The sequence below is a fragment of the Bombus fervidus genome, chromosome 19 (assembly GCF_041682495.2).
Source record: "Bombus fervidus isolate BK054 chromosome 19, iyBomFerv1, whole genome shotgun sequence".
In the NCBI taxonomy this organism is placed as follows: Eukaryota; Metazoa; Arthropoda; class Insecta; order Hymenoptera; family Apidae; genus Bombus; species Bombus fervidus.
In genome coordinates, this window is record NC_091535.2 from 1,446,682 (window position 1) to 1,472,133 (window position 25,452).

Here is a 25,452-nt window from a genome sequence, read left to right on the forward strand (position 1 = left end):
TAAACCGATATATATGTATATTGTATTTACGCACGTAACAGTACATTAGAAGAAAGTATGGCAAATGTTCGTGGAATCTGGATGTTTAAGAACGCACAGGTGTATGGATTACGCAAACGAAACGTCTAACCAAATGGGATAGACGTTCAGTACGGACGAAAATACAATCTCGTTCTGGCAGAGCGCCTGCTTCTTCGTCTTCGTTTCTCCGACTGGTCAGTTTGTCTTTCCTTCTTCTATACGTGTTAGCATGGTTCGTAGCTCACATTGCTTCGCATTTCCCAAAGGATACCAGGCAATTTCATATCTGAGAACAAAAATGACAAAGAGTATATGGAAAGAGATAGGGAGAGAAAAAGACAGACGTACGCTGTTGTCCATTTTCCTCGTAGCCACGAAAGGGCGGGGTCAGCGAGGACCAAAGGGAAACGACCATCGTGCATTCCAATCTCCACAAAGTAGAAGATCCGAAAGATCTTTGGAGCAAACGTGACCTATACAGACTAGTTCTCGTAAATTTGCCAGTTTCTTCAGAAATTTCGTTGCTTTCTCCCGATTACGCTCTTCTATTCCCTCGCCATCTGCAAAGTGAAGACTCTTGTAAGCACAGTTTTGCTTCGACGTTGCTTCGCTGTTTCATCGAACGGCGATTGGAAATGAAACAACTTTGTACAAAGTGAAACTGATAAAATCCAACGAAGAATAATATTTGTTTAACATACTTATGTATATTTTTACGCTGTAATGTTATTACATAGATAAGGTTACTGAATGGACTACAGAATCTATAAATGTGGATAATTATCAAATATTGAAATTGAATCAATCTGAATTTCCTAGCGTATAAAATTAAATCGGTCGATTGTAATTGCATTCGTGAGACGGGAATCGATAAGAGATAATCGCGTGGCGAACAAACGTAGAACGCGAATAATTAATTAAAAGCAAACTCGATAAAAAGTATTGTTATTCTCCTATCTCAGAGTTGATGGACGCTAGCAATCGTAAACACCGACACTTCCATCAGCGGTGTGTTATGCGTGTTAACACATTTTGTCAGTGTGCAAAACATTTTAATTGAATTTCATTCGATAAGAGATAACTTTTTGCGACATTGAATTAATCATCATCATCATCGGCTATCTTATTAGTAATGAAATCGTATATTATGGGACTATAAACGTTGAACGTTATCGTTTCGCTTACATCGAATATTCATTCTCTTCTTTGCATTTGTCCAAGTAAATTGTGTAACTCTTTTTTTAAAACAAAGCTTTTTCCCCTCCAAGATGAAAGGGGAGACAAAACTTATTCAAATAGGTAACAACTAAAAGCTGTAAACGCTATTCCGATTGAAATATCGTTTATCGTCTCGCATCTTTTAATTTTAATCTCGTTAAAAAGGTCAGAACGAAGAAGTATCGACGCAAAGTTTCAAACACGTTTCTACGTGGTACGTTTTAAATATTATGTAAATATTTCGTTTCAGTTCATTTTCTTGACCTACTTTACGTTTTCTTACGACGATGCTTTGATAATTTCCATTACCGATTTACATTTACAATAGAAACTGTCGTTTTTTTCCGACGTAGCGTGCATGATAAGGAAGTTGTGCAACAGTTCGCGGTTAACATTTTCCACTCGAAGCTAAACAAAAATACTCCCGTAGCCGTTCGATAAGGTGGTATAAAGATCTTGAACCGGTAGCAGCTGGCAATAAAGCTAGCACATGGAATAGTAAACGTAGCGCGGTGTACGGAAGAATTGCTACGCAACATGAAAGGGCTGCGTAGCTATTTATTGATTTCATGAGTGACGATGTTCGAAAAATATCGGAATAGGAAAATTAAGAGACTCGTTCTATGATCGCTCTCCGGTCCATTGTATAGGGAAGCTTCATTAGATACTTGGTACACTTTAAACACCAATCACTATGCTCGATAAAGAAGAAAGGAAGTTTCACGCTATAGAAACAAATGAAATAATTTTTTATTGGAAATTAATCACGTATGCAATTTCCTACGAACAAGGAATAATTTTGAGAACAGTTCTTGAATTATCAGAGTTTTAATTAAATGTAAAAACACCAACTACTTTCTTCATAATTAAAAGAATTTCTTTTTAACCGTGTTGCAAGTACTTTCTCGTTCTCGCTATTTCTCGTAAACTCAGCGGCACTTGGACTCTGTCGTGCTCCGCTACAAAGAAATAGATTTAAAAAGTTGAAAAGTTTGATCGCGTGAATTGCGCCCTGAGCACGAGCACCACTCGGGGAGAACTTCTTGAAACTAGTTTCCCGGACTTTGGCAGAAAATTCTTCCAGTAGCTCGACATGGGAGCAGAAGTAACGAAAAAAGAATAAAAGAGAATAAAGAGGAAGGAGCGAAAGTTAGCGACCTAACGGGATCAATTTTCAAATACCAGACAGGTATGGTTTTCTTTAGCGTGAGTAGAAAGGATTACTCGTCGCGTGGTTTTCTCCATTCCGTCGATCGAAGCCTGTCGAGAAACTTTTCCCAGCCAGGTATTCCTCGGACGAAAGGGTTACGCTGTGTTTTTTCTCATAATTTTTTCTGGTTTCCAGTAAACCTGCGGTCAATAGCACCCTTCCATTCGTTCTAGGTAGTAATTTTTTTTGGTCAGTCAAGAAAAAAAAAAGTATCTTCCTGTCGGACAGTTGTAAATCTTTGCGCGTTTCTCGCGAGTCGTGGCAGTCGTACACATTGTCGTCTTACTACTCCGAGAACAGCGGGCAAGTTAGAATTTACGATGAGAAGTGCTTTAGGAAATCAGTGTGACTTTAAAGAACGAAATGTTTGTATAAACGCGAGTGCAAATATTAGTTCCGAAGTTGTAAGACGTTAACTGGGAGCCTGTAATAGAATAGCAGACTTTATCGTTTATTTATCTACCATATATGTATCATAACTTATTACTTAACTCATTGAATGGATCATTAAACGAAGCACAGTAAACAGATTTCTTGCGTAATAATTATACCAGGGTCGTTCAGTAATAGTAACAGAAACGTGTAGCGTTTTTATTCCCCCGACTTCGTGCTATTTAAATAATAATTTCTACGGCAAAACGTGTTTATTGCGTTTATTGAAGTAAGCGGCGGTCAGATTATAATAACTTGGAAACCGACGATATTCGGGCTCGTGTTTACCAAGACTTTCTTGATTCTTTTGGTAGCATCGAAATTGTTTATTGTAAAGGGGAATCGAAGTTAAGTTATGTATCCAAATTGAAGTTAATTTAGAAAAATAAGTTCTATCGGGTTACATAATGCTCGTTTATAGCTGTCGAGATACTCGCATAAACGGGCCGTTGACGTTCATGGCTCCTCGTCTTATCCTTTTATAGGCGTAGAACGCAGCGAATATTTTTACTTTCGAGTCGCTCCGATAGCCGCAAATTATATCACGTGTGCTTGTGGTTAGACCACGGCTACGCGAGGCTTAGGTATTTATTCCGCGAGTATCGTAGACTCTAGGATATAACGTTCGATCCTGCGTAAAATATCCTGCAATGGATAGCTCGGTCTTTGCAGAAAGCCGGTGTCTGAACATTTCGTCGCGCGAGCTATCAACCTATCGAGAGACCGGACTCTTTCATTCCGTTTTATACATTCCTTTTGATCCTCTAGTAATACGTTTTTTTTTTTCTCTGCCACGTTGTCATCCTGTTATCTCGGAATAGAATTTTCTGTAGATATAGGAACGTGAGTATTATACATCGTGGCTAATTCCGAGTCTTCGTTTTCCACATTACCTTCCTTTCATTCGTTCGCGCAACTTTGTATGCTTTCCCACACAATTTTCTCGAATTTGCTTCTTCTGTTATTGCTAAATATTAAATGACAATTACGAACTCCAAATATATAACGCCTTTGGAATGTTAATGTGCGTAATAAATAATTGATAATAGGTAATTTCGAGTAGGTAAAATTATATGTTTTCCAAAAATATTAAACGATAGTTTGGAACGAATGCAATCGCGTACGTCACTTTTGTTACCGAATTTTCACGATTGAGGTTATCCTGCAGACGTTAGTGAACGTCGGTCGTAATTCAAGCGAAGTGTTCGAAACGCGCAGGAATTAAGACTAATTCGAGAAGAAGATCGAGAGAGATAGAGAAACTGAATTTGTGAGCTTTCACACAGAGAAACACGAAGAACGAAGCGCAGCGATTCCACGATAATTAAATTATTCGTCGTGGCGCGCGCTAAATTATTCCGCGGAGATTTCATTCGAGGCGCACGGCTATCTGCGTCTCTTCGATCCGGGAATAAAAGTATTTCTTTGCAATTAAAGGATAAATGACATTTAGCCACTCTCATTAAAAATCCTGCGTTTGGTCGGGCTCCTATCAAACAGAAACTACACGATGTTTTAAATTCGCCAGCCGGAGATGCGTTCTACAGGAACGTCGGTGAATGTTTGAAAAAATATTGAAAGATTTAGATAAGTGGAACGATATAATGCTTCTTTTTTGACTTTCAAAGAATATATTTCACACTCGATGCTGTGTATAAACATTGTATTTTATACGACGAATGTACTTATTTTCAGTAAAACCGGCCTTAATTTCAGCGCACTAAGTTCGTTTGGAAAAATGTATTCCTACGATCGATAATTTAAAAGAACATTCGCTCCTAAAGGAGTCAGAATAATAGATGCGAGTTAAGCTAATTTTTCAGAAACTATTTGCGCTAAAATTATTTGATCAAACAAATATATAGTATGCAAACGTTTGGTCTTAAATGCAACTGTATATACACAGAAATTGGTCTGTTCGCGGATGGGCGCACAGAGTCGGCTCGTAAAATCGACAAAACGCGGTTGACGAAAAAAAGAATACGAGGCGCGAAACGCGGCGATTCCGTGGAACGCGGTGTAACGAAGAGCAGCAGCAGAGTAATTTCAGGATGATAAATAGTCGCAACAAGATTGAGGGTAGAAAACGCAACGCTCACCGGGCCGTGGATCGATATAGCACCGGTGGATTCTCTCTTATCGATGCTTTTGTACGTAGATGCATAGATACGTGTAGCTCCGACAACATCGCGCGAATCGCCACGTTGAATTTCCGATTTATAAATTTTGCATGCGCAATATTGCGTGAGATTGCTGCGCGCGCGGTTTGCTACACACATCCAGTTGATTACACCAATTTACTTTCACGCAGTTGGTGCAAACGCACACCTGTGAAATACTATTTCGAGCTACGGTATACAAGGTGTCCCATCTGGTTTTTTCACTCTTCTTTGGATCGAAGGTTCTGGCTAAAACCGAGGACAATAAGATAATGGAATTAGATTACTTCCTGAAAACAGGATCCATAGGATTATCTACAAATAATTGTCGAGTGCATTTTCTAGCAAAGTAATTGAATTAATATATACGACATTTTTATTTAGTTTGTAAATACAAAGGATTCAAAGTTAGAAGTTAAACGATACTCTTATAACGGGGGGTATTATATTATCTGTGAAAGCAGCGAGAAAAATTTAACCTTGTTCCTAAGCCATGAATATTTCTAGTGTTTTTGAAAAGCTGTTCTCATATTTTCTTTCTCAAAATCGCATAAAGGCTCTCAAAGTTCAAAATATTGATTAACCTTCGAAATTTAATTCATTCGTCCCATTGCTTTCCAGTGATAAACTTCAACGCACCTTGAAATAACTTCTGTACAGGTGAAAACACTATAAGCATGAAATTATTCCTGTCTCATCAACAAGGACATCTCATTGATCATTTGAGTGCTAATTTTGAAGGACAAGTTGACTCGTGATTGTCGTAACACCGTGTATTACCTATCGGCCGTACGAAATGCAGGCAGCTCGAAGCATGCGCCAAGGTGCAGTCGTTTCGTCTTGCACTTTGCGGACGTGTGTGCGCCCGGTACGAATAACGCGCTCGTTGTCACGCGTTGAAAATTCGTCGTCGTTGGAAATACACGGTATGTAGGAAAGTTAGCAGAAAATGCGTCGAACTACTGACCGCGGTTGTTACTTTGATGGCGCGCGGAAAACACCGAAGGAAATATACTCTGCAACTCGATGCCAAATTATGAAAGTCCCCCACGTAATTACGCGTCCCTTCCAACAATTTATCTTGGCTAAGTTTCCGCCAGATTTTCCGAGCAAACCTTGACCCTTTATATAGAAATAGGGATCGCTGTTTTTTCCTCTTTTTCTTCTGGTCATACAGCATATAGTTCGTTATACAGTAATATATAAAATAGCAACTTTTTTTATTATATTGCAGCGGCTAATGATCTTGCACTTTGACGTTACGTTTTTCACCACATGCACGTTAATTTGTGGATGAATATTGGTGCCGGTTTCAAGGTAAAAAGTCTTAATGAAATATGTACCGTTGTAACAATTTTTTCCAGAGCCGGCCGATAGCATCGTTACATCCGTGAGTCGCATGTAGGTAAGTTGCTGAATGCGTGCAGATCCAGCAAATTTTTTTTATTATTCCACGAAGAGAGCAAAACTGCCGCGCCGTGCACGATTCTTATGTATTATACGTTTCCGTACCGACATCGATAAGAACTGATAATTAAAACGATTAATTAAAAGGAGATAAAGCCCGGTTATTGCGCGAAGTTATCGCGAACGTTGCAAACTCTGGATCAAATACGGGTAGCTATATTTTGAACGTCTCGTCCTGAACGAAAGGAAGAAACATAAAAAGGTAGAGACGATCTATAACACATTCTACGAAGATAGAAAAATACAGGTAGTAGAAGCAACAGCTCGAAAATAAACATGGCGGCACCTGGTGCGGTCGAACGATGGCTGCCTTAGCTAGCTTTTCCGTACTTTTAGCCGACCCTGCACTCGGCCCATTGCTATTCCCCCACCAACGCCGACATTTGGCTCTCTTGGCCCGGATAGTCGGCTTAAGGGTGGGTTGCCGATGAAGAGCGGTCGGAGGTGGGGTTTTGGAAGGCAATTGACCTGCTCGGATGATACGTCTTACCTATGACTGTTTCTCGGTCGAAGCAACGAGGATCTTGGGGCTCGTGGTTCGACCTGTAAACACTGGAAACCCATCTTCCTCTATTACAGCTCGAACCTAACGAAAAAACCGGAACGCGTTTCTCGTAAAGCGAACGCGAGAAAGCAACATCCGTCTCTAAGCCTGTATCCATCCACCAACTTCTTCCATAGGTACTGGATATCAGAAACTCGGTTGAAACCGGCAGATCTATGTCGGTATACGAACGTGTATGCACACAGCGTATACATTTTCGGGCTGGTTTTTATAGGGATGAGTCGGTCGGGCTACGTGATTCCGTAGCGATGACGGGAAACGTTTTTTGAAACAACCAGCGAGCGCTGGAAAACGGAATTAACGAGAACGGATGGCAGGGATGCGAGAATACTTTTAATAAGTCAAAGTTCAGGTCGTTTCGACGCTGACGCCAGGTTACGGATGAACTTAAACTTCAGCTTCCTCCGAGGGCCCTGTTTCCACCTTATTAAAATCCACGGGGTGGGAGTCTCGGTTCAGCCTGTCCGTATATTATAAGCTTACAACCGAGTACCTAGTACTCTGCGAAAACTCTCAACCCTAGCTCCTATCAACTCTTGGTACTTTTTTACTTCGTCCTTTGATATTTTTCTTGTTGGCCGATGCGTGTCACCATTGGCAGCTGGGAAATTGCGACAAATTTTACAGAAGAAGTATTACCTCGGGCAAAGACGCCCCCGTTCGAGATTAGGAGCTTTTTATCCGCATTTAAATATGCAGCTTCTGCAGTCCATCTCTCCGGCTGCGCATTTACATCTATTTTACATTCGCCGGATTCGCGTACACTTCTGGCTACGTTTCCTGGCTCGCACGGAAATTTCCTGCTTAGATATTGCGGCCGTGGCCGTTGCACAGGGCGGATTCTAGTGGTTGCTGTTCTCTGATGCTCGCCTCCCCTGCCATGGCCGTTTCACCGCCGACCCGGCGGCAACTTCTCGAGCAGTAAAGCGGCTCGTGCACTTTCGCAGGGTGCATAAAGCGAAACGGCCAAAGAGGTAAAAGAATTGCCGATATATGTGTTACTATGTTCGGTACGTCTGCGCGGCTAAATACGCTGACTGTTTAGCCGACCTGCATATCAAAGTGATCCGCTACTCCTCCAGCGTTCGCCGCTGGCTCTTCGCCCGAATATCGAACCAATTCAAACGAAATAAACCGACCGACTGAAAGTAAATTAGTCCTTTAATCCTTCTTCTCGCTAGTCGCGCCATAGCAAAACGGCTGGATATCGTTATCGATCGATTTTTATGGACTTCCAAATGGAAACACGTTTTTTTTTTCAATGTGTTAACTGGAGAAGACAAGTTAATTTGTCTCACTCCGATTCCTAGCCTTTTAGCCATTATTGTACTCATATCCAAATCCTATAATATCTACATGTGCGAAACGATTTATCTTCGTTAACTTTTACTTGCAATGCGAATTTTTACAACGTAATATATTACAATTCTTCTAATATCTCGACGTTATAACGATATATTGTGATTTTCTTCAAGTTCTTTCGATCCTACGCTTTCAGATAATACAACGAGACGAAAATCGACTCGATTCGAAACCGATCGATGGAAACGGTCTTTTCTATTAGCCGCGCGAGGAAGTTAATGACACGAGACGCGTCTGAATCACTCGACGTGTACGACGTGTCACCGTTCGTTCTAGTTTATACTCCCTCGACGAGACTGCCTACCCGCACCTTTTCTGCAATTCGCCTCGAATGAGTGGAAAAAGCAAAATCTCGATTTGATTCGCGTTCTAAATGAACTTGTTAGCGGCGCTATTCGCTGTTTTCGTTGCATCGGGACGAAATTGGACGAAAACTATCGACTCGTGTTCCCTCTTGACGCGATGGTCGCCTTAACGAGCTGACACGCCGTCTCGTCGTTGCTCGTTTCTCTGTTTTCTTAATGCCCCGTTTCCTGGCGTGGGCGTGCGTACTTTTTTTTATCGCGAGCCAAATTGTGCCAGAGTTTGCTCGACTGCTTGTTAATACACATATTTTACGCCGCTTATAAATGTTAAATCGCACAGGCAATTGCGTTACGCACTTTCTCCCATGTATTTACAGTCCGTAGAGATTATTTCTCCGAGTTGCCAAGCTTTCCCAGCCGTAGCATCTAACGTGAGATTACTTTAAAAGTTTCTGGTTACGTAGTATCGTCATATTGTAATAGATACATGATCGGAGACACGAATCGCTTACGAGAGACGCACACTGAGCCTTCAGATTAAATGACTCGCGTAATTACAGCAAGAGATAAAATTTACCATATCTATAGCATTTCATTGCTGCATCTTCCGTCATTCATAAGACCAGTTCTATTAGAATGTCTGTACTATTAACCGAACCTCGAACAAATGTTTATCATATCTCGTTTGTTATCTAAATAGGAAAGAAGCTGTCGCATCTCGCATAATCGCAAGCAACGTAAAAGATATACTATATCGTTACTTAACTTTAATTATCTTTCGTTTCTAAATATAGCTGAAAAATAGATAATTTTACGTACGACCACTAAATTTCTAGTAAAATTTTTCCGCCACCTCTGTACAACGTTGCATCACAGGTCGTAATTTCTACCCTTAACCGGCGCAGTTTTGCTCCATGAAAATTTGAACATCCTCGCCGCTGTGCGACCGTTTCACAGGAAATCGAAATTCTTGCTCGATATCATCCGCGGGAAGCTCACTGCCCGACGAATCAGAATTCCAAGGTTAACGAAAGGGTGCGTCGCCCATGCAACAACCGGCACGCGTACTAAATATTCATGGTGTGTATGGCGCGGCTGAGTGGCTGGGTGTAACACAGTTTGGTAACAGTTGGCAGCGGACAGAGTAGGGATAGAAAAAGTGGCAAAGTCGCCATGCTGAATCAGAGTAATGAACGGGCCGATGTACGCGTGCGCATCGTGTTTCGTGTGGCCTATGCGATATCGTGATGTATCGAGTTGGCCAGCATCGATCGATGCTTAGTATTCGACCCAGTTGCTTCTCCCCGCGCCGATTTCCCGCATAGCCAAGTAAATAGTACTTTTCGTTTGTGTCGATCGACCGATCATTAACATTCGTTTGTTCGACCGCATGAGGGTGAGCTTCCGGCGCATCGAACTTCGTAAGTTTCCATTAATGACGCACTTAATAAACGTTTCAATTAGATTTCAAAATAGAAATTGGAGATCGCTGAATATTTCGGTTTTCGTATCTAAAAGGAATCCAATTAAAATATGCTCGTACTTTGGCACACGCGCGTCCAATTTCATCCTGCGTATATGCAAGATCTATTTGCAATATATAAAAAATAGCACGTGTCAACGATGGTCGAGGAACGTCGCTCCAGATAATCGTACTCGTCCGACCTCAGATAATCGTACGAATGATGGAAATCTCCTTGATGACGATCGCAAATATTTTGTTGTCGAGTGGAGATTCCAGATAATACGCAGAAGGATCGTGATAGCATTCAGTTTATTCTTGTAGAAAAGACGCGCGTCTTGTTCAACTTGGTCCTATGGTTACCACCATGTCGCGGGAATTCGCTTTCTCTGGTCCTCTTTTTCATCGAACGAATAGATATCTTCGTCAAATATGTTGTCAAATATGTCAAAAATTTGACCTGTTCTTTCTTTTAACTAAGATATTGTACGTACAAATTTATAATAAATCTTAATGTTTATTTTCATTCTCAAAATATGCCAATATAAATTGGCATTATACTTGACTTGAAAGTTTGAGATTGTCCTGTGTTTCAGATGTGGAACGTGACAAGGTTGTTGGAAACGAGGATTCGACGGCTCAGCATCCAATGGGTAAGTTTTCAAGTCTATATTAATCAGGCAAAGTAGACGCGATAACTATTTTATTGTGTATACGAAGCTAGATATCCGCAATAATATTTAGCGTAAATTCGCGAAAACGTATCTTTTTTTTCGCAAACATTTGCTAGAGTTTTTCAATTTGATGCAAAGTCCTTGTGCTGAAAGGTAAAGCACGGCGTGTTAAAGCGATCGTTTAAACGCCAAAGGAATTCGAAACGAAGCAACACTCTGTTTTTGGAAATGCATTATTTTTCTCGACACGATAACGTTCCTCCTTGATATCTGCGATGAACTTTTTCCTCGCTTCGACTTTAAGTTACGCTGTCCTCCCACGAACATGAAAATTTATTCGAGTTACAAATAACAAGAATACCGTCCGAAAGTCCAAGTATGATATCCGCGACGAGTTTCGAAACTTTCCAACACGGTTCAATCTGGAAAATTGCAAATGCAAATAAAACTGCGCGTCTCAAGAAGCATGAAAATCTCATATAACGAGAGAGAAGCGGAGAGAACAAGAGGAAGAGCCCTGTTCGAATTAATGGAGTTGGTTATCAGGCGTAGCACGAAGACGTTCGGCTACTTTAGGAACAGTTTCATCGAGGAACAATCGAGAGGAAGGAAGGAGGCTATCTCCGTGGAACAGATAGGTCAGGAAGTTGCAAGACCAGCCGCGTCAAGGTAGAGGTGCACGCGTGTATAAAAGACCGGTCCAGGGGGCTGGTGAAACGCCGACTTTCTATATAGATAGGTCATCGCTGGTGCGAGGTAGAGAGAGTCGGTTATCTGTACGAACCATCGCGCTGAGAATATTCTTCGCGAAATAGCTTTTCAGAAATTGCTTTACGATAGGTATAGAAATAATCGTCCGACGGAATCGGTTCGCGACCGATCGCTGCAACTGCGCGAAACATGGAAAAGAAGAAATAAAAAAATTTCTCGTATAACAATGACGGAGGGAGAAGGAAAAGAATCTCATTATCTTCGCTGGTTTCGAACTCGCGGGATCCGCTTCGGTCTATTTGGCAAGGTTCGGAATACTCTTCGTTTAATTAAGCTGAGAGCGGAAGCGGTTATACCGTCTCGGCTTTCAGCGTTATGGATACGTTTGTTTAGGAAGCACATGGAATATCCGTTCAGACCGCGCGCTGTCCCGCTCGATGCATTCTATAGCATAACAGAGTCGAGTCACGCCGATAACAACTCGGTCCGATATCCAATTTAGATGGATACAGAGTTGCCTGGAAAGGTCACGTATTCCGAACGACGCTGCCGCTGCGTATTACCCGGAATAAAATTTGATGGAGCCACGGTAAAGGACTGCGGAATTTTCGAACATGACGAATGGACCGGCGCGATGGTTTCCTGTAATCTTTGGTCCCCTTGTTTTACGAACTGGTCGTTCACGATGCCGCGATATTCTTCGACTTCCGAACGACACCCGGGTTAAAGATGTAACTCGAAAATTACCGTGAAGAATCGTCATTTACCTTTGATGATCATTGTAAGTACACTGTGTCCATATTAGGTAAGATACCAGACCTTTACTGCGATCATTCCAATCCCCTTCGATCGTCGAAATCCACTTATTTTCCAACGCGAAAGTTATTCCTCGTCCATTCGGAAATTTACACTTCTTACTAAAGCGAAGACTTCCCGCCGAGCAGAGAACAAGGAACACAAAATTCAACGTAGCTTTCGATGCATTCCTCGATGTACTTGGAAACGCTTGCAAGTCGAGAATCGCATCGGCGTTCCTATCACGTAAGTGAACAAGAAAGAACGGGAAACGCGAAAGGGTGTATAAAGCCGAGGCTGGGATCCGCTCACACGAGCGAGTGGATACACCGACGTATCGCGATCGCGAGGATCGACAGGGAAAAAGAAACGAGGAGAAAAAGAAAGGGAGGACGCCGTTCGGCGAAAAAGGCAAAAAAAGTTTGGCCGGCACGACGTGGTCGGACGACAATACAAAGTGACATGGTGGATGCATCGGACAGCGTGTCGAAATGTAGGAGCGCCGCTTCCGCTGGCCGGAGGAGCCAGAGGTTGGGCTGGGTTTCTCTCCCGACAAAGAGCACGGATACACCCTGTGCACGTCGGTACAGAGGAGTTTCGCATTGATCGGCGGCCAGGAGAACAGCCTTGCTCTGATTGGCTATCCCAGATCGCGCGTCCTTGTCGCGTCGACAGCTTTCTCGCAAGGTGGAACGAAGAGAGCCGAACTTCCGAGCTGTCTAGCTGGCTTCCGCTGGTTGAACAGCAACCACGAGCCCGGCCAAAACGGACGACCGACGAGGAGGGAGTCTGCTCTCGGATAGACAAAGACGATAGACAGACACAGGCGCAAGAGGGAGAAAGAGGGAAACGGTAAAACGAAAATGTCGAACTGACTCGAACTTGCGACAGAGATAGACGGACGGGTCGTTTCGTGGCGAGACACGGAGAATACATAGTAAACAAAATGGAAAACCAGTGGATTGCTTCGGAGCGTAGGTCGTGTACCAAGATGGGTCAGAGATGGAATTACTTTCGACGAGCGAGAGAGGAAACAAGAGAAAGAGAGAGAGGAATGGTTTATCAGTTACTTTGCAACGAGTCTATCCCTTATCACCATCCAATCACCTTTGGCTACCACCTCTGGTTCACTTGCTACACCTCGTTTATCCTCGTTTATTGTATTCTTTCGAACTATATGAGAATATAATTCGAGGAATAATCGAGAGGAGATTAAGAGGTTGAAACTTCTCGACGGATTAAGAACATACTTAAAGAAGAAATGGTCGAAAGTTGCAATGAAGTACCAATGGCCATAGAGAACAGGCATTCCTTTTTTTTTTTTTTTTTCTCTGAAAAACTCTTATCGAAACACCCGGATGATTGACAAGGAGGCGTCGAAGGGAAAGAAAGAAACCAGAGTTGTTTAGTGGAGCGATTTGATGGAAATAGAGGCGTAGGGAAGTGGAAAGGACCGCGTATCGACGATGGCAGGAAATTGTTTCTTATCTGCGTTTCTCGAATCGCTGTTTCGGTCGTGAAAAGGATTCCCTCGAGAGATTTTTCTTTTTTTTTTTAAAGGAACGTTCAAGCGTCTGTCGTCACTCAGTGAACCGATTTTACGCGGTCACTTTCTCCGGCTGATTTGTTGGGAATTCTTTCCGAATTTATTGCTCGTTCTTTCTGTTCCCTCGATTGAACGCTGAAAAGGTTAAAAAATTTAAGTCCTACTATCGAAGACATTCTCTTTTCAATATTTCGTCTCTTTTACGTATGTTTCGGCGAATTTCTAATTGTTACATAACGTTATATAATCTCTTCAAAAACAAGCCGAAACTTCGTTGATACAGCGTTGTGTGCTCTTTTCAGAAAATATTTACCTAAATTATTCTACATAAAGGAAATATCTAGAACGTAATAATCGAAATCTTCATTCGGTTCCTCTTATTAGACAGGATATTTTATATTCTTGCGAAGGAAAGCGCACGAAAAAGATGGAGAAAATCAGCATTTAGGTTAACTCTGCTAACCTTCTGTTATCTCCGCCCAATGAAACTCGTGCACCGGCAGAACTTCATCCCTACTCCGACTCGATCAGCTTTTCAAACAATTTCTCCTCCCCCTCGTTCGCTATTCTTGCTAGTTTTACCCTCTCCTGTATACTTCAGCATTGTCTTTTTTCTTTTAATATCAATAGTATTCACAGTACGAATGCTACACGTCTCTATTATGCTCTAAAAAACACTGTCTTAACGATATACCTTAGAATCGGCCGATGCCGATTGTCTTTCTTCGTTTATTGTTACTATTCGCGTGGAATTGTAATCTAAATGATCGCTGATTAACAAAACATTCAACGAAAGCGACAGGTTTCAAGACCACTATGTACAATACGTATGTATTGTTTTTCAAATTTAAAATTCAAATTACCAGTAGCCTTCTCAGCCTAAAAAAAGAACAGAATTTGACAAGGGAGAGATAGAAAACGTCGGTCGGTTTGCTTACCAACGGCTACCGCGACGAAACGTTTATAAAACGAAGATGCGAATAAGGGTCTATGATACCGAACGCGATTGATTTTGCATCGAACTCCGCGAGAGTCCGTTCAGAGGGCTGAGAATTCTAATTAGATCTATGCTGCAAACCTGTTCCGATGAATTAATCGCGATAAATCGTCGTTTAAATCCCTGCCAGCGATCGGACAACACGCGAAACGTTAATTGGATACAGCTTCACCTTCTGTTCCGTTCTCGTTTTTGCTCCGCACCCTCTTTCTACTCTCCTCCGTCTCTTTATTTCTTCTGATCGCGGTCTGGTTGAACAACCACGCGACGACGCGACTGCGTTTATTATTGCACCACCCCGGACCGGTTAATCGCGAAGCTTTATCGAAGGATCGGTGCTGTCGGGCAGTTCATAAAAAGGCTTGTTCATAACGCGCGGCAGATCAATTTCCAACGCAACTAATCCTTTATACCGCGGCTATTCCAGTCGGCAGCGGCGTCTTATAATTCTTTATGTGACTCGCGATTAAGATTTTTCGATGGTCGCGTCCGAACGCTCGGTTTAAGGAATCGTAAACTGTTTCGGACCTGAACGATTTTATTAGTATTCGAACGGAGCGTCGAACGGAGCAACGAGGAGATTAGCAACTCTTCCCCCGTGTGTGAGATGAAGCGATCGGCCTGCGGAAAGGCAGCAAATTGGATTCACTTCTCAAATTGGATTCTATCAATGCCGCATTGCCAACGTAGATTAGTCCCATCGCTTTTACCAAAAATCTAACAAATCTTGACGAGTACCTGTAACGACTCGTCATTCCCGATTAATTATTTTCATTCGTCGTTTCGATCTAGTAGAAACTGCAACGCTCAAGTATAAACAACTTGATTTTATCACGCGTTCTCTAGAAAAGATTTTGAAGTGAAACTCAAACCTTTTACTTTCATATCTTTGGAGCGTGAACCGAAGCCAGGAACAGTAGACAAATTCCAAAACCAAAATCGAAAGCTCGTTCGATAAGCTTCGGGATTAACAAAAGACAATCGCCGACACCGTTTAAACGACCTTGACTCGCGATGATAATAACAGGGAATCGTGCCAAAAAGCTAAATTCAAACCACGAGACGAGCGTGCGTGTACGAAAATCTTGAAAGCCCTACATGGCCATTCACGCCCTTGCTAGGGCCTTTTATTGATTAGCTGCCGAAAAGCTTTTGCTGGCCGGAGCACGTGGCGCCATCTTTGGACGGGCTCTCTAGTCAATTTTCAAGGAAGCTTTCCGGGGTGGTGGTGACGGAACGAAAGGGGTGGTGACGGCCAGCCGGAGGGTAGGAGACTCGGAATCAGGGTGAAGTGGGTTGAGACGTGGCGAGACGGGTCAACCAGTCGAGACCGGTCGGTCGCGCCCCGACAACCCCTGCCCAACCCTTACGATCCCACTACTATGACCCGAGAGGTGTCGGGGAAGTACGTCAGTATCGATCCCTTGTGTCCATGTTACACGAAATCGTCGTCCCAAAATTCAGGTTTCAGACGCAGGAACGACGATTGAGAAACTATGCTGCCTCTCCTCCTCGTCGTCGAACGACGCGACGATAGTTTCCATTAACCTATTGGCTTTTAAACTAATTATCTGATACTAACAAATCCTACTACATGCTATGTCAATACACGTAAATATATTATTATTAAGAAATGTAGAACCTTCTTTGGAAATTTTTCAACACACTTTTTCCAAGATCTGTTACAACCAGTTCTCGCTTTAAGATTCGTTATCTGCGAAGAGGACTAAATTAGAAAGAATGACGATTAGAAAGGTACCTAGATTAGAGGCCATAGTATCTCAAACTATGAAAGAGTCCGCGCATATCAATGGTTTGACCGAACACTGACGAGATTTTCCTAACGAACTTGGAATAACTCCGTCGGTGCTGAAGCAACGAGGCTACTTGCCGAGGTCTTCCTCGGAGATTGCATCGCCTTAAACGGCATTAATATCGATGCTAGCGAAGTTTTTTAGTGGAAACTCCAACGTCGAGTGGTAACGAGATCCAACTAGACTTTGGTATGGTTTGGGTGTCGAGCTGAGCATAGCAGCTTCAGAGAAAAATTGGGAAAATTTTGAATTCCCATGTAAGAGCCAGCTGTGAATAGGATTTTTAACTTATACTTTGAAATTACTGTACTAGATGTATCTTTGAAATTAATAATATGATCCCTGCGATTGTTACGCCGGATGGCTACCAGATTTTATAATTCCAAGAAATCCTTGTTGCAAGATCCTTCGCAAATGATCTCTAGAATCTCTCGTCAGAGAATGAACATAACCAAGGATCTGCAGTGCTTATCGGCCCTACCATTTAGCCCGATTATTGGATCAAGTATCGCCTTGCGACACACTAGAAACGTAGGACCCTTCTACTTGCATGTCGCGGATTTGAAATTCTTCCAGTTTCTTATCCCAGCCGTTTAAATCATCCCTTACCAAAAATGCCCGTTCGTCCCTTCGTATTATCCGACCTCGATTCTTCGAATAAGGAATGCCTGGATCCCGCGAGAAAATTCCATCGATCCAGTCGGGGCTGGTTTGGTCCGACGGTCGTAGTAAAGTTCCCACGATATATCAGAGCGAAAGGGTCAAAAATGGAAGGGAAAAGTATTCCTCGGGCGTGCTCGCTTGTAAGTCTCTGCCGAAAAAGATTGGCGGATCGATCCGCGGCCGAATTGCAGCGGGTTTATATAGAAGCGCTTGGCCTCGTGTGACAGAGGCTCGGCTACGAAGTTGGCCGCTCGGCTGTTAGATGGCGACACAAATCAGTCGATGTCTGGGAGCCGAGTGGTTCAGCCGCAGCTCGAATCGCGTGCTCCGTGATCGAGGACATGGCGCTCGGACATGGCGTCGAGACGGCAGTCCTCTCCGCTCGTTTTATCCGCCTTCGTAACGTTCCATCGAATTTTTCGTGTTCCTCTGGTCCCTCCGTCCACCCTAACTGTAACCGGTCCACGTCGAGTATTTATAAACGGCTCGAAATAGGACTGCTTTCACCTCTGGCGATTCGCAAACACGGCTCAGGGTAGTTGCATTCGCCTGGGTCAGCTTTGATTTTAGGTTTAACGCGTGCCTGGCCCGCGTTTAACGACCTTGTCCGTACGAACGTGCTGTGCGAGCTGCAAAAACTTGTCCACTGGTGGAAATCCGTAGAAAGCAAACCTCTCCGCCTTATCACGCACTCTGATTACGTACTCTATTGCTATGTTCCAATTTCACTAACGTTTCACGATCGAATAGATTTCTCTCGGTTAATGATCTCGATTAATTGATCTCAGCTATGTAACAACCAGGTATCGTGTTGCCTTGGGACTCGAAACGAACTTTCTACTCTCCTCGTGCGTCCTTTCGATGAAATTATTCGACCAGCGTTAGGTAACGAAGGAATCATCGAGGAATTCCGACGTCGTAGGAAAGACACGAATGGTAAACATTTTGCGTAACGCGTCCCTGCTCTTTTCAAAGGTTCTCTCTCGCGGGATTAAACATCATCGTGCTGAAGTTCTTTCCGAGATGGGTACTAAGGGGTGTCACCGTTAATTTAATTATCGCGAGTCTGAATGATTTGCGATCGATCGTTGCGGTCGTTTGAAACTGAAACGAAGGGTCGTTAATTCTTAGCTTTTAAACGAGTAGAATATATACCTGCTAATGTCTAATTAATTCAAAGACATTCCGTTTCGTTCAGTACACACGCTAATTTCGCTACAACCTGGTAAGTATCAGAAACTGTCAGACTAAATAACTGCGATAGTTTCGCCTATTTTGAAGATGCCTATAAATCTTTCTTGCAAGATAGATGCGTATAAGTAAGTCTCGTAACAACTTGCAGATTTAAAACGGCCTGTAAACAAATCATTTCCTAATCACCACCTTCTGTTTTCTTGTTCTTAAAATAGAAAAAAGAAGAACGAACGATAAGAAAAAAAAAAAAAAAATGATAGGAGGCAAAAATACCTGTGACCAGGAACGTTAAAGAAAATTAACTTCGTATCTGGCTTCTGCCAATGCTCGGTCAAAAAGATCATGTTGGCGAGGGTAAATTCTTGCTAAAAAGAAAACTGTACGCTATCCTGACGGTGAAAAGAATTCCTTCGGTACGAAATAGCCCGCATAGCTTACCCCTAATTCAACCCGTTATTAGTTTCGACCGCCTTTATTGCGCTGCTCGGCGACCGCTGTATCCTTTCAGTCTCCCGAAACCTGAATGCAATTACCCTAACGTCCAGTGGGGTCATCTACGTGCCGTCCGGCATAAACACTAGTAACATAAAAAATAATAAAAACGGAGAAAAAAGTAGAAGAGTATCGTTTGAAACATTTTTGAAGACAATTTCGCTGTTACAAAAGAATCCATAATAAAAAATGAGCCCCGATTGGATAACTTTTCAAATATACGGGATAATTCCAAAGTTGAATCCTCTAGTTTTCGAACACCCGGCGTGTTGTTCTTGGAAATCGTAAGGAGCCTGCAATTTACATTTTTCCCTACATTGTTACTAATTAGACGATGGAACAAAATTAAGATATGTTTATGGTGTAACGATCTGAATGTTAAAATCATTTAGTTCCGATGCTGTTTTTTTTTTTTTTTCCTCTTCGCAGAGTGATTCGTACGATCTCGAGGCAGAATCGCTAATTAACGTTCCCTGATTACATGTACTCGGTTAAAGAGATACGCTTGCACGTTATTTATGAGTGCGTTACTCTTGTTACGATGGCCAGTGTAATCCTATTTATAAATAGCCGTTCGACCGAAGCAGGAGACAAAGCCGTTTGGTCGTATTAACGCAAATTGTAACTCGCTCGAACGGAGGAAATCAAATCTACGATGAAGCGCACGTCTGCCGCTAATTTGTTGCAACGGTGTTTCTCATTTCGCTGGTTTTAAGAACTTGAACGCGTCGATGCACTTTTCGTGCCTGTTCGCCGGTAGAATATGCGTAATTAGGCGAAAGCGGCGCCCCACGACAAAGAAGAAATTATTATTCCGCGCCCAACGTAAATTACTCGCTCTGAACGAACTCCACGCGAGTCACAGATTCATTCGCAGTCTCGTTGCGTACTTCGCGCAGTTTTAGTCATGGAGGAGAATACGTGTCTACGGATTCGCGTTTGAAAACGAGTAATAGAACCGAAAGGACGTGCGTCGAACAACCAAGTGGTAGATAGATCGAGCGGTGATTGCTTGAATTTACATCTGCACTAATGACTTTCGCTGAGAATTTCTTTTCTAGAGTTCTTGGAACAAGAAACCTTAAGAGAACCTTGCAGATTAATCGTCGGTTACTTGCAACAGAAGCGTGCAACTGTCGATGTAATATCTGAACGAATCTAGTTATTTAGTCCGAACGCTATCGACAACTTCCTATTTCGTTCTCTAATTCGCATAGAATTTCTGGACACGAGTCTCGTATTTATAAAATTGCCCTTAAAGTAAGCGACCAAACGAATCGTGCGTGAATTTTGAGAAAACGTGAATTTCCCAACACGAGTCTACGAAGCATCGATGGTCTGTTAATTAACACGGACGAATTAACTCGTCGCTGAATTTCTCGCACCCCTCTGCATAATCCAATGTTCCCTAAAAATAAATGTCGAGCTAGAAACGCTACCTCGAGCAACCGAGTATTTCTGGAAGAAAATTCGATAGAAAGAGGTCAAGCTCGTCGCAAGGGAATCGGCTTTAATTAATTTCCAGCGACCGAGCCAACTAACCGGAAGCAAGCGGAGGAAAAGATTTCGCTGCCGGTGTCGCAGATGTCGCGGCAGCTTTACTTCGTTATATACGTCCGATTACGCGACGCCCTCGAAGAAAAATTTGCTCGCCGAGAAATATAATCCTCGCAGCTGTGCGCCGCGCATCAGCTATGCGCTACGCATATCCTATATCCTCCCTGGGAACCGGATTCCAAGCATCAGCCCGAAATATAGAAAATTCCACGTCGACTAGCCCCTCTCCTTCCTCACCCCATCGCGTGTACACCTGCGTCCTTTTTTTTTCTTGTTAAAGATGGCAGTCGTCTCCGAACCGCGCCATTTGCATTCTTAATCCAGAAGATTTTGAAATCTGCCAAAAGTGGTGAATTTCTTTTGGCGTCGGATCACGGAACACCTGCCGATGGATCGCTGCGAGGTTCTCTCGGCGAACAGAAACTTTTCTGCTAGGAGACTCGGGAACGAGAACATATTCTACGAATACCAAACGATTTTACATCCCGGAAGAATCTTGTCGAAGAAATTTTGAACATAGCGTTCAGAGATTCTTCTCTTCTTTTGTCTTTCGCGTGATTCGACCTCGAGACTTTAGACGGCAGTTTTGCAAATTGAATTTTTCTTTACACCGAGCTGTTTCATCTCCATAGGCGATTCAGGTTGTGTAACGAGAATGTAATTAGAAGGGTTGATCGAGGCAAACGTTGAAGGAATGTTATTGCACTCTGTAGTGAGTAACGTCCGACGGACGACGCAGGTTAATAAAATGGAGGTAGAAGTAAAAGGAAACCCGCGGAAAAATAAAAATTCGTCCATTTTTTGAAACAAGGCAACAGCTTACCGTAATATCTACCGTCACGTAACGTAATTTCTTTACGGAATATCATACTTTTTCACTTCATAATATCTTCCTCTTTTAAACCTTTTGTAAAACGGAAAATTAATATATTCTACTCGATAACTATTTTCTATTTTGTCCTCGGAAATCTCCTAGCAATTTTCCAACTTACTTTTCCATCTACTATCGACAAAAAACGCTAGCGTTCAAAGAGCAACGGAGCTTACAGCGTCCAGAGATTTACCGTCGGATTCCAGTTATACTCGACACGGAGGAAATCGAGGTCGAAATCTACGAAGGAAAAAACGAGGAAATAGTTTCTCGGGATAATACACGAAGCAGTATTCAAAATCCAGTTGAATCTTCTCAGTTCGTCGAACAATCTCAATCTCTTTCAGCTCTTTTTTTTTTCTCTTTTCTTCTTTCCTTAACAAAATCGCGTCAGAATACCGCGCGGATGATACGTTCTTCGAGATTCCTCGCCGTCGCGCGTATAGAATTCTTAGCCGCCGTAACTCTCGGGCGAAGCTGTCGAGACGCGAATTCCAGCCGAAAATCCAGGAGCTGAGAATTTCGGTCTATGCTGTGCTTCCTGTCTAAAACGGAAAACTGAGAAAACGCCGTGTTATCGGCGAACGTACACAGCTGTCAAATTATTTTCCAAGGTATTCTCGTAGGTCGATGGAATCTCGTTTCTGCGTCGTTCCTCACGATCTCTCTACACGCGCCCCTTTATAGCTCGATACTAGAGAAATATTGTTCCAACCACGCCGTACGCAAATAACAACGCTGCCTCTCGCTAAATTTTAGCCGAATCCCGCTTATGCATCCCCTTTGTCTCAACCGGTGTTTCTCGGCGTTTTAAAAAATTCGTAGAGCGTGCTCTATATCCTGTTGTTAATATAAGCAGAACGAAGTAGATATTTAGTTTCCTTTTGGGATAAAAAATTCGCACGTGTTCGCTGGAAAAGTTTTATGGCTTAAAGTAACTCAATTCTGTGTCAGAAGAGGATCAAAATCGTCACTAAGATGTTGCAAGGGGTAGGAACGGAAGATTACTTCCTGCAGGCTGTTCCTTTTGCCGATTCCGTGTTCGATACCTATAAATAATTTTTTGTAATCTTCTAAATAATTTGTCGTCTTCCTAATAAAATTTCAATTGTGACACTTTCGAAACAATGGTGCGAATTGCATTAAGAAGAGAAAGGAAAATTTGCTCTTTCCATCGCATAACCGTATTAGGATATTCACTGATTCTCGGATGTAAGAAATAGGAAGAGGGGCTCCTCTTTTTAAATATTTATATCAATCTCGTCACGATCGAGTTCCAATATCTTGCACAGAAAGGGCCGAGGCGATTTCCGTCTAGAGGAGAACGGATTACGGACACGGATGACACAGCCGGAGAAGAGAAAATGCAATCACGGGAAAGATTTTTCTCCGTCGTTCCTCGGAATTGAACTTTTGTTGTCTCACCCCATCTTACCGAGTCACACTCGACGCCATACCTTCCTCTCACCTTTGCTTTTCCCTCCTGTTTCATCCTCAATGGTAGAATGTCCTTTAATGCTTCCGCCTCACCCTGTGTCACGCTGACGTACGTACTCGTGTGCGCGAATCATCGTCTTTTCTCACTAGCGTCACCCTCGCCCTAAATTCTACGAGAACAAGCAGAAAACTGTGAAAAATTTTCGCTGTTCTTTCGTCAGCCGAGTTATGAAAAGTCGACGGCTTACGTCGCTGGCTGACACTTTGAAAACTTTCTTGCTATTTCCGCGCTCTTAAGAAGGCACGTGTGTTTCGCGCGAATTCGAGAAGTCGCGTAATCGCCTCTTCGGATATTTTTAGAGAAACGGACAAAGAGATACCGCAGAATGTTTCTGCCGCAAGTTTCTAACACGTTATTAATTTACGTTTGTTAAGACGCTACAGGATACGTCTGGTTTTTGTACTTTTTCATACATGTTTCGAAGATTTGGAATTTTAGAAATATTTTAGACGTTTTAATAGAATACTGATTCCACTTCGAGAAATATAAATTACAAACTTCCATTTCGTTCCTCTATTTATACACTGCAACACCTAACTTCCACTTTAACGTTGCAACATTGCAGCTCTTCAAAACAATTCCAAAGTGTCTATTCAACTCGTAAAATAAAGTTCCATCGGATCTAAAAGAAAATTTACAAAAGACTAAAAACAATCGGCAATAACACCCACTTCTTGATGAAACTCGTCGAACGTCCGAACACTCCGTCGATGCGGACGTCCAAGTGGAAACAAAGTAAGATAGCCCGAGGAACTTATCGTTGGACGAGCGCCGTAACAAAGGGAATTTACAAATTTCCCCGGCGTGATCCGCGCCAATGGCTACCCACGCGTGGAATTGCAATTTACGAGGATCCTCGTGTCCCGTGTTCTCCGCACGGGCGTGCAACTTTGAATATCCATGGCGATAACAAGTTTCCCTAGTCCCTAGATAGGCTGCCGCGTGCGGTGTAGCTTGTACAAGCCACGTTATAATAAACTCTGCATTATATTCTGAACATTAGAGACCGTGTAACGTAATACAACTGCGATGGCTACGTGTAATTTACCTACGAGTACGGCAACAGCCAGCAGCTTTGAGATCGAGCTGTCGGACAGAGCATGACGTAAGGAGGCTAATGGTGGTTAGATAACTGGCGGGCATGTTCTCCGTTTTAGAGCTTCAAGTGCTCGCGGTATCGTAAACATCCATAGTCGGATGGTTTTCCGTTTTTGGGGAAATATCTCGTTGCTTTTCCGCCATAATGGACCTTTCCACAGATACTCTTCGACAGGCGAGATTGGAAACAAACAGATAATGATTCGAAATTTTTACTTATTAGAATACAGCCTAGCTATCAACTTATCTGTTTTATCTTTTCTTTTGAGTTTTCTGATTCGTAGCACTAGTAAGAACGTATACAGCAATTGTAAAAAATATTTCCACGCTATTATATCAATTAGTCGGGTGAAAATGCATTAAATTTCGTATCGTTCGATAATTTATACTACTTCGATGGTAAAATTACGCTTCATTGGAAAATAACGGCATCTATGTATATGCAAATCTCGTAAGAGTATCAAACTTACCTCGAACGGAAGCGCGACGCAGCCAAAAAATATCAACCAAGCACGTTATCCTGGAACCTTGATACGTTATATATCACTTTGAACGAGCACGGATAAAGATTTTCGCGTAGTCGCGTCTCAAGACCTTGAGCAAAGACTGTCTCCGAAGCCTTCACCTGTCATTCCGATGGCTTTGCAGTCCATCGTGATTCGTCAGGCAGATAACAGTAAAATGGTCATCGTACCCCTTTCGTTGCTTCTTTTCGAAAGGATAGCTATTTTTTCTATCTAAAAAAACGTCCTTCCTGGTCAGCCTTCGTGTTGTGGTCCGGTTAAATTCGTTTATTATACCTCGCGTGTTCAAGCTGAACCCTTTCGACGATGTTTTATTGTCAAGGTGAGCATCAGGTAAACAACAGTCGTTGCATTGCTATTTCCAACGGCGCGGCGTGCCGTGGAAAGGGTTATAAAAGTTTGTCTCTTCTGTTTACCCCTTTTTTCCGGAGACCTTCGACTCGCTTGAGCCTTTTTTTGCCTTCCTTCCTTCTTGTCTTTTTTTTTCTTTTCTTTTCTCTTAAATTACCGTTCGTCAACGCGTCAACGTTTAGCTGGCCTCGCTTGTTTTATACGCGTTTTTAAACCCTTTGCATCCGAGACACGTGTTGAGGTTATACTCGAACGGTAGGCAGATATATTTCCAGTGGAAATTCGACGACGAACACTGGACGAAAGGGCGGAATATAAAAGCTAACGAAAATATAGCGGGGCATCGGGAAATAGAGACATAGGTGGATGTGTCTACAGTCTTCTGAAACGACATTAATATTTCGTAGGGTAGAAAGCCGTTTCGCCAACGAGATTCCGCTTATGAAGCGGAAGATCCACATAAAAA

The 25,452-nt window shown here is 42.6% G+C and overlaps 1 long non-coding RNA gene across 2 annotated transcripts; it reads right to left on the bottom strand.

Annotated features, from left to right (window-relative positions):
- LOC139996855 (uncharacterized) lies at positions 1–24,730 on the bottom strand. 2 transcript variants are annotated; one of them, XR_011802415.1, is made up of 2 exons: positions 24,582–24,730; positions 1–307 (listed from the first exon to the last, which is right to left on the bottom strand). It is a non-coding gene; the product is annotated as an uncharacterized lncRNA (long non-coding RNA). The 2 variants fall into 2 exon arrangements; XR_011802414.1 differs by lacking the exon at positions 24,582–24,730 and adding an exon at positions 370–729.
- Positions 24,731–25,452: the final 722 nt, after the last annotated feature.